This window comes from Ovis canadensis, chromosome 6, assembly GCF_042477335.2.
Source record: "Ovis canadensis isolate MfBH-ARS-UI-01 breed Bighorn chromosome 6, ARS-UI_OviCan_v2, whole genome shotgun sequence".
Classification (NCBI taxonomy): domain Eukaryota; kingdom Metazoa; phylum Chordata; class Mammalia; order Artiodactyla; family Bovidae; genus Ovis; species Ovis canadensis.
This window is the reverse complement of record NC_091250.1, coordinates 52506624-52516649: the sequence shown is the minus strand read 5'-3', so window position 1 is coordinate 52516649 and position 10026 is coordinate 52506624. Positions and strand designations below refer to the sequence as shown.

Here is a 10026-nt window from a genome sequence, read left to right as displayed (position 1 = left end):
CATTCCTTTTTGTTTTCAGTAACTTGAAAGCGCTTTATAGCATTCTGTTAATATATTGATGTTCGTTGTTTTTTTCTTTACTTCGTAGATCTGCAGGGTGAGGTGGATCCAGTCTGGCTTAAGTAACTGATGCCAAGCGTGTTACCCGTGGTAAGTTACTTTATTTTTCTGAAACTCGGTTTCCTCATCTTGTACTTGGGATAATATCTAGCTCCCAGAACGGGTAAGAGGATTAAAGAGGATAATCTACGTAAAGGACTTAGATTAATATAGCTGCCTAGAGAGGAACCTTAACAAATCCTTACTGGATTCTTCCACTGTGATTGAGAGAAGAGAACAAGGTGAACCCAGGAAGTAGGAGACCTAGTTTCTGGTCTCAGCTTCAACCAGTTACTTCTCAGAGGACTGAAGTTAACTTCAGCTGCCATTAAAATGAGGTTAAAAATGTCAGTCTCTTGCCTAGAGGTTGGATCAAATGGACTTTTAAGTTCTCTATAATAAGATGATCCCTTTTATGGGATAACTCTGTCCCCTTTAGACATTTATAACATTTAGAAATAGTACTTGCTAGTGTCAAGGGCGTGTGTTTATGTGTATGAGCCAGTAAGTGAACTAATTTTATTATGAGGTTGGGTGGACATGGAGAGAAGCCTGACTAACTCTGTTGGGATGGCCTCCCTCATCCCTTCTGTCTCTGGCTGACACAAGTTCTAATTCACGTTTCCTGTAAACATCACTGTCAGCTAATATGAGTCAGCTAATATGAACTCACTTACTGTGTGCAACATCTTCTTCTAATGTTTGTTTTTAAATCGGAGAAGGAAGATAGCTTGACTTTGTTTTATTTGAGTGGTGATATAGCATTGTGTTTAATAAGAGCATGGGGTTTGGAGTCTGGGAGATGATATTTGAATCCTGCCTTTGCCACTTTAAGTAAGTTGCCATCACAGCTAGTACTTACCTACCACAGCTAGTACTTATCTACCACAGCTAGTACTTACCTGCATGTTCCTGGGCAAATGCCTTAACTTTGCTAAGTGTTGAGATTATTGTAAAGGACAGATTAAATAATCTATGTGAAGTTTTTTAGCACAGACTCAGACGCACAGTAGGCTTGCAGTAGTGGTAACTATTGCTTTTTCTTCATTCAGCAGCTACTTATCAAGCTCTTCCTGTGTGCCAAACACCATTCTAGCTTCTAGGGGTAGAGAAATGAACGGAAAGACTCAGTCCTTTCTTAATGGAGCTTCCATTCCTCAGCTTTAGCATTGAGAAACACCACTTTTTAAAGACAGCTTGGATTGTAAAAGGCATTCTGCTTTCAGATCTGTGAGGGAAAGCACATTTAGAATGGAGGAAATACATTTTTTTGGTTACAGCTTACGGAATGTGTATCTGATGTTACTGGCAGACAAAACCTAGCAACTTTAGATCGTGAGAATTCTGGTTTTCTCAGATCTGGGTTCTGTTCTTTAGGCACTTAAGTAGCATCTGCTGTGCTCCTCGGGCTTCCCTGGTGGCTCAGAGGTTAAAGCATCTGCCTTCAATGCGGGAGACCCGGGTTCGATCCCTGGGTCGGGAAGATCCCCTGGAGAAGGAAATGGCAATCCACTCCAGTATTCTTGCCTGGAGAATCGCATGGACAGAGAAGCGTAGTAGGTTACAGTCCACGGGGTCGCAAAGAGTCGGACACGACTGAGCGACTTCACCTCACCTCACCTCACCTCACCTTTGTTATGCTGGATACTGGAGATGTACAGATGCGTGAAACCTGGTTCCCTTCATGGAGTAGCTCTCAGTCTGCACATGGATGGGGAATTGGTGGGTGAGATGCAGGAAGCAGTGATCCTACCTTAATAGTACTTTTCTTCTTATTGTATTGTGACGTATCTGAAAGCATAAAGCAATATGTGTAATATATGTGCTGCAAACAACAATAAAAGGGCAGAAGCAGAACATCAGCCACGTCACTGAAGCTCCCTCTATGCTCCTTCCAGATGGTACCCTCCATTGCTACATATATTAATACAAAAATCTCTCTTGGTCTTTGTATTAATATTGACTGTTTTTTAAATTTTTTTTTAACTTTAGCTCCACTAACGTTTTTCTTCAAATACTTGTTACACTTGTGTTTGGACCTTGTAAAAATGCATCACATTCTGGATTCTGAATTCTTTTGTGACTTTTTCCCTGCCTCAGCACCATTTTTTAGATGTAGCAGAACTGATGCTTATAGATGGAGTTAATTTCTTTTCCACTGATGTGCAGTATTCTATCTTATGCATGTGCTGCAGCTTATCCATTTACTTATAGGTGGACTTCTGGGTTGTCTCTGTTCTATGTATCTCAAACAATCCTGAAATGAGCATTCTTGTGCTTATATCTTGGGGCATATATTATGAGTTTCTTGCTGCATTATATATTAGGATAGCCGCTAGCCATATGCGACTGCTTATATTAAAATTATTAAAATTAAATGAAATTAAAATTTCAGCTCATCATTAGCCACATTTCAAGTGCTCAGTAGTCACATATGGCTGGTGGCTCCCACATTGGACAGGACAGATACATAACATTTCCATCACAGAATTCCCAGTTTCCAGGTTTTACCCCATTTTTGATCTCCAGTTCTCAGCATTGTGAAGGGACACTGTAGGACTTTGGTAAGTTGGAGGGTGCTGGTCATATATCTAGGAATTTAATTACTGTGCCATGGGGTGTTTACATATTCATCTTCGCTAGGTAATAATGAGCACTTGTTTTCCAAGGTGGGTCTGCCAACTTATACTCCCACCAGCTGTGGGTCAGAGTCCTGGTTGCTTTGTGTCTTTGACTTGGCACTGTTAGACTTTTTGATGCTTGCCTGTCTGGTCAAGTGTCTTTTTCTGAAGGCAGCTTATGGCTTATGTACACAATGGAAAGATCATCCTTCTAGTACGAAGCCCAGCACCAGGTAATAAAGAAGGTGCCACCTGGGGCAGAGTCATCCGGGGAGGGGTAGGAGTGTTTCCTGTGTCGGCTAAAAGGGTCAGAAGACCAAAGTCCAGTTGAAGTCGGAAACAAGCCAGGAGTGGATTCACGTTGTTGAAGACTTCTCTCTGCCTTCTGGGCTGTTTCTGCCTGTGGTGGTAAACTTTCTGACAGTGAAGTATGTCATTAGAATAAATCTTTGTTACTGGAGTTAATTCTTCTTTTGAGTTTTGGCTCCAGATTTATTTAAAGCTTGGATCTGGGGAGCACCTGCAGAACACTGAAGACTGGAACATTGCCTTTTCCTGCTATTGGAAAAGACCCTCCCTTTCCCACACATCATTCAGGACAGGGCTCCTGAGTTTATTTGAAATGGAGCTTATCCCTGCCATAAATGAGATTAGAAGTCCTGCCTGAGTGTTATTTATATTTAGATTTTAGTGATTTTCAAAGAACCAAGAATCAGTTTTTAGGTTGATGTTTGTATAGTCTGATTAGTAAGACAGAGTTTAGGAGTTGCAGCTTGTCTTTTAGTGTTCAACTCTCTAAGACTGATAAAAGGAGATTTATTTACCTACCTTGAGCCCCGTGCAGTGGAAGCGCAGAGAAAAAACATGTAAAAACCTTGTCCTTGCAACCTCAGATTTCCCACGTGAAAGTTCTGTCTGCCAGCGGTAGTGCAGCCTTGGCGGAACAGCAGATGCTAACCACAGGAAGAAGGCAGTCACAACCCCAGCCCATTGGGGAGCTGCCCTGTGTCCTGAGGCCTCCGAAGAGCACGTGGGGTAGTAGTCACGGTGCCTGCAGCCTCTGACAGTTACCCTGAGTGCTCACTACAGCCCGTTTCTCTTTTTGCCATTTTAGGGACAGGAAATGGGCTTAGAGTGTTTAAACATCTTCCCCAAAGTTTCACAGCTAGCACATGGTTAATTCAGGACTTGAACTTTAGTCCTTTTGACCCTTGTGAAAGCTGCTCAGTCGTGTCTGACTCTTGGTGACTCCATGGGCTGTATAATCCATGGAATTCTCCAGGCCAGGATACCTGAGTGGGTAGCCTTTCCTTTCCTTAGGGGATCTTCCCAACCCAGGAATCAAACCCACGTCTCCTGCACTGCAGGCGATTCTTTACTGTCTGAGCCACCTTAACCAAGAATAGATGAGGAGAGGCACTGGGAAAAGTAGGAGGTGTGATGTGGAAGGAACAGAAGGTTCATCTTTCTTCCTCTTGTCTTGTGATAGAGAGAGGTGAGAGGCCAGGCTGAAGTGGCGCAGGACAGCCAAGGCGGCTGGTTCAGGCGCTGAGCCAGCGTGTTGTCTTGTATTCTCCTGCAGCACCTTTTGTTTTTTCTGACTGCGTGGCGTGCAGGATCTTAGATTCCTAACCAGGGGTCAAACCCGAGTCTGTAGAGGTGAAAGTGCAGAGTCTTAACCATTGGACAGCCAGGGAACGCCCCCGCCCCCCACCCCCTTTTTTTTTTCCAGCAGCACCTTTTGTAATGGTGTGTTTTGTAGAGAAGTAAAAGATTCTACTCCTCTAGAAGCAAGGGAGAGACAATGAGTGAGGAAAAATGGGAGGAAGGATACAGGAGATCAAAATGCCAATTTATGAAGATCATTACCAAAGGCAGACCTTTAAATTCAGGGACACCAGTAGCTACTAGATATGGGGGTTCCACCAGAGTGTACTTTAAGTGAAAGCTATGTTAATGTCTGGCATCTCTTGGACACAGTGAACTTCTCTCCTGACAGCTAGAGGACTTCAGTACCTCCTGCTCTAGTTTTGGCAGAGCATTGTGATAAGCTGGACTGTATCTCCAGTGAAGGTTAATGATTCATTCATAGAAATATATCTTATCTGTGGTTGCTATTTAGCCCCTGAATTAGTAGTTTTCATTTGACTACTTGAAGATTGCATTGCTATAACTCAGGTGGGAAAAATTTTAACAATAGCCCTATTTATCTTTTTCCATAAATGGTTTCTACTAGTCAGTAAGGGATGAGGCCATACCTTAGGCTGTTGACCGAGGCTTGCAGTTGTCCAGAACACCCAGAGTTCAGCTGACTCTCAAGGATTGAATCCCTGGTGGCTCAGATGGTAAAGAATCCACCTGCAATGCAGGAGACCTGATTCAGTCCCTGGGTGAGGAAGATACCCTGGAGAAGAGAATGGCTATACACTCCGGTATTCTTGCCTGGAGACTCCTGTGGACCAGAGGAGTAGCCTGGTGGGCTATAGTCTGTGGGGTCTCAAAGAGTTGGACATGACTGAGCAACTAACACTCTTACTTTCATACTTCTAAACAAACTTGTAAGAGACTGATGGATACAGGGATGCCAAATTAATAGTGAAAAGTAGAAACTTCAGGAAGGCTGGGGTGCTTTGGTCAGCTACTCATGGTATTCTTTTCCTATACTAGAATCTGCTTTGGAAATCAGTTATTTGAGCTTGCTTATTAATCATGGGATCTATGTAGGGCAAGTGGCTGGGTAAATTTATTGATTAGTGTTATGGAGTCTCATCTACCCATCTCTACTGCTGCTGCTGCTGCTGCTGCGTCGCTTCAGTCATGTCCGACCCTGTGTGACCCCAGAGATGGCAGCCTGGAGAAGGAAATGGCAACCCACTCCAGTGTTCTTGCCTGGAGAATCCCAGGGATGGCAGAGCCCATCTCCACTACTGGGCAGTAATTACTTAGCAGATCAGTCAGCTTGATTGAGTATGGTGCCCTTTTTCCCTGGACAGTGCCGGAGATACTGGGGAGTTCTGACTGTCTGGCTGTCCTTTTTCTAGGCTCTAGCATGCTAGTCAAGAGCATATTCTTGGACTTAAATTCTAGTTCTGCCACTACCTTGTTTTGTGAGTTAGGCAAGTCACTTCAGTATTTTCTGTCTCTCTTTATCTTTATTCTTTTTTTGTCTTCACTTTCTTCATCTACGAATTTGAGTTGATAATGGTAGTACCTACCTCATAGAAGATTAAATGATTGAAAACCTGTGAATCATGTAGGAAAGTGCTGGACTCTGCATAAGCTCAGATGAAGTGTTATCTGCTATTATTATTAAAGTATAATTTTTCTACTATCAATCAGTCAGGAGTTTTTGTTTTTTCTTTTTTTCTCAAGTGACAGAGATCCAATTCAAACACACTTAAGCAAACAAAGAAGGGCCTCATTAAACTGTATAGAGTTGATTCTTGTAGTAGTTAACTTCTATGAAGTTGCTGCAAAGACCAAATTAGTGAAGACTGAGCCGTTTTGCTCCCAGGGAGACACAGGGTTAGTTTCCTGCTGAGAGCCTCTATGTCAGAGATCAATACATAACTTTGTATTATGTGAATCTAAGTGTGTTTCTGGGGAGAATTCCCTAGCAATCCAGTGGTTAGGGCTATGTGGTTTCACTGCCCAGGTTTAATCCCTGGTTGGGGAACTAAGATCCCACAGTCTCTTGGTATGGCCAGTGGTGGGGTGGGGGGATTTCTGTTTAGATACCTTATTCGATGAATATTTCTTACAAATGATTAACTCTATACAGTACTTCTTTATAATAAAACACTAGTCAGGAAGAGTTTTTGTTTCTTTTTTTAAAAACGTTTTCCTGAACACTGGGTAAATTTCTTTGGGTTTCAGCCTTGCAGTGCTGCAGTCTAATACACTCTATGATCAGGCATCATCTCATGAATCTACAGATTAAGTTGCTTTTCTATCACTTCTGTGGCTTCATTATGCACTATAGATGTTACTTTAGCACTTTCCTAAATGGTCACATGTACAGATCAGTGAATTTCCTCTTTCTTTTTTTTTTAAAATTAGCCCTGGACTCACAGGCAGCAGCACTGGAATTCATGCATGAACAGAGCTCATCTATCACATATATTTTCTTTGGCCTTCTCTGAGTGTTTTGGCCAGGGTCATGCTCACCTCTGTGCAGGAGGACATAGGGTTGTTATCAAATAAAGAGAGACAGTTCAGTTCAGTTCAGTTGCTCAGTTGTCCCCGACTCTTTGCGACCCCGTGGACTGCAGCATGTCAGGCTACCCTGTCCATCACCAATTCCTGGAACTTACTCAAACTCATGTCCATTGAGTCGGTGATGCCATCCAGCCATCTCATTCTCTGTCTTCCCCTTCTCCTCCGGCCTTCAATATTTCCCAGCATCAGGGTCTTTACCAATGAATCAGTTCTTTGCATCAGGTGGCCAAAATATTGGAGTTTCAGCTTCAGCTCAGTCTTTCCAGTGAATATTCAGGACTGATTTCCTTTGGGATGGACTGGTTTGATCTCCTTCAGTCCAAGGAACTCTCAAGCGTCTTCTCCAACACCACAGTTCAAAAGCATCAATTCTTCGGCGCTCAGCTTTCTCTATAGTCCAACTCTCACTTCCATACATGGCTACTGGAAACACCATAGCTTTGACTAGACGGACCTTTGTTGGCAAAGTAATGTCTCTGCTTTTTAATATGCTGTCTAGGTTAGTCATAGCTTTTCTTCCAAGGAACAAGCATCTTTTAATTTCATGGCTGCAGTCACCATCTGCAGTGATTTTGGAGCCCCAAAAATAAAGTCTCTCAATGTTTCCATTGTTTCCCCATCTGTTTGCCATGAAGTGATGGGACTAGATGCCATGATCTTCATTTTTAAATGCTGAATTTTAAGCCAGCTTTTTCACTCTCCCCTTTCACTTTCATCAAGAGGCTCTTTAGTTCCTCTTCACTTTCTGCCATAAGGGTGATGTCATCTGCATATCTGAGGTTATTGATATTTCTCCCGGCAATCTTGATTCCAGCTTGTACTTCATCCAGCCTGGGGTTTTGCATGATGTACTCTGCATATAAGTTAAATAAGCAGGGTGACAATATATAGCCATGATGTACTCCTTTTCCTATTTGGAACCAGTCTGTTGTTCCATGTCCAATTCTAACTGTTGCTTCTTGACCTGCATACAGAATTCTTAGGAGGCAGGTCAGGTGGTCTGGTATTCCCCTCTCTTTTAAGAATTTTCCAAAGTTTGTGGTGATCCACATAGTCAAAGGCTTTGGCATACTCAGTAAAGGAGAAGTAGATGTTTTTCTGGAACTCTCTTGCTTTTTTGATGATCCAACAGATGTTGGGAATTTGATCTCTGATTCCTCTGCCTTTTCTAAGTACAGCTTGAACATCTGAAGTTCATGTTTCACATACTGTTGAAGCCTGGCTTGGAGAATTTTGAGGATTACTTTGCTAGCGTGTGAGATGAGTACAATTGTGTGGTAGTTTGAACATTCTTTGGCATTGCCTTTCTTTGACATTGGAATGAAACTGACCTTTCCAGTCCTGTGGCCACTGCTGAGTTTTTCAGATTTGCTGGTGTATTGAGTGTAGCACTTTCACAGCATCATCTTTTAAGATTTGAAATAGCACAACTGGAATTTCTATCACCTCCACTAGCTTTTTTATAGTGATGCTTCCTAAGGCCCTCTTGACTTCACATTCCAAGATGTTTGGCTCTAGGTGAGTGATCACACCATCATGGTTATCTGGGTCATGAAGATCTTTTTTGTATATTTCTTCTGTGTGTTGTTGCCACCTCTTCTTAATATCTTCTGCTTCTGTTAGGTCCATACCATTTCTGTCCTCTATTGTGCCTATTCTTACATGAAATGTTCCCTTGGTATCTCTAATTTTCTTGAAGAGATCTCTAGTCTTTCCCATTCTGTTGTTTTCCTCTATTTCTTTGCATTGATCACTGAGGAAGGCTTTCTTACCTCTCCTTGCTATTCTTTGGAACTCTGCTTTCAGAAGCTTATATCTTTCCTTTTCTCCTTTGCTTTTCACTTCTCTTCTTGTCACAGCTATTTGTAAGGCCTCCTCAGACAGCCGTTTTGCTTTTTTGCATTTCTTTTTCTTGGGGATGGTCTTGATTCCTGCCTCCTGTACAATGTCATGAACACCTGTCCATAGAGCTTCAGGTACTCTATCAGATATAATCCCTTGAATCAATTTGTCACCTCCACTGTATAATCGTAAGGGATTTTATTTAGGTTATACCTGAATGGTCTAGTGGTTTTCCCTACTTTCTTCAATTTAAGTCTGAATTTGGCAATAAGGAGTTCATGATCTGAGCCACAGTCAGCTCCTGGTCTTGTTTTTGCTAACTGTATGTAGCTTCTCCATCTTTGGCTGCAAAGAATATAATCAATCTGAATTTGGTATTGACCATCTGGTGATGTCCATGTGTAGAGTCTTCTCTTGTGTTGTTGGAAGAGGGTGTTTGCTATGACCAGCGCGTTCTCTTGGCAAAACTCTATTAGCCTTTGCCCTGCTTCATTCTGTACTCCAAGGCCAAATTTGCATGTTACTCCAGGTATCTCTTGACTTCCTACTTTTGCATTCCAGTCCCTTACAATGAAAAGGACATCATTTTTGGGTGTTAGTCCTAGAAAGTCTTGTAGGTCTTCATAGAACCATTCAAGTTCAGCTTCTTCAGCATTACTGGTCGGAGCATAGACTTGGATTACTGTGATATTGAATGGTTTGCCTTGGAAATGAATAGAGATCATTCTTCCGTTTTTGAGACTGCATCCAAGTACTGAATTTCGGACTCTTTTGTTGACTATGATAGCTACTCCATTTCTTTTAAGAGATTCTTGCCCACAGTAGTAGATATAATGGTCATCTGAGGTAAATTCACCCATTCCAGTCCATCTTAGTTCACTGATTCCTAAAATGTGGATGTTCACTCTTGCCATCTCCTGTTTGATCACTTCCAATTTACCTTGATTTGTGGATCTAACATTTCAGGTTCCTATGCAGTATTGTTCTTTACAGCATTGGACTTTACTTCCAGCACCAGTCACGTACACAACTGGGTGTTGTTTTTGCTTTTATTCCATCTTTTCATTCTTTCTGAAGTTATTTCTCCACTAATCTCCAGTAGCATGTTGGGTACCTACCGACCTGGGGATTTCATCTTTCAATGTCCTCTCTTTTTGCCTTTTCATACTGTTCATGGGGTTCTCAAAGAGATATAGAGATTAGACAAAAGGGCAGTCGATAATACCTTTGAGGAATTTATTTTGCG

General features: G+C 42.1%; 1 protein-coding gene across 1 annotated transcript in view; it reads left to right on the top strand.

The window, feature by feature from the left end:
* Positions 1-10026, top strand: part of HERC3 (HECT and RLD domain containing E3 ubiquitin protein ligase 3) — a 136247-nt gene that overhangs the window by 2396 nt on the left and 123825 nt on the right. Inside the window, exon 2 of the mRNA XM_069593725.1 lies at positions 89-150. The gene's annotated coding sequence lies outside the window, so the exon portion shown is untranslated. The remainder of the gene's footprint in view (positions 1-88; positions 151-10026) is intronic.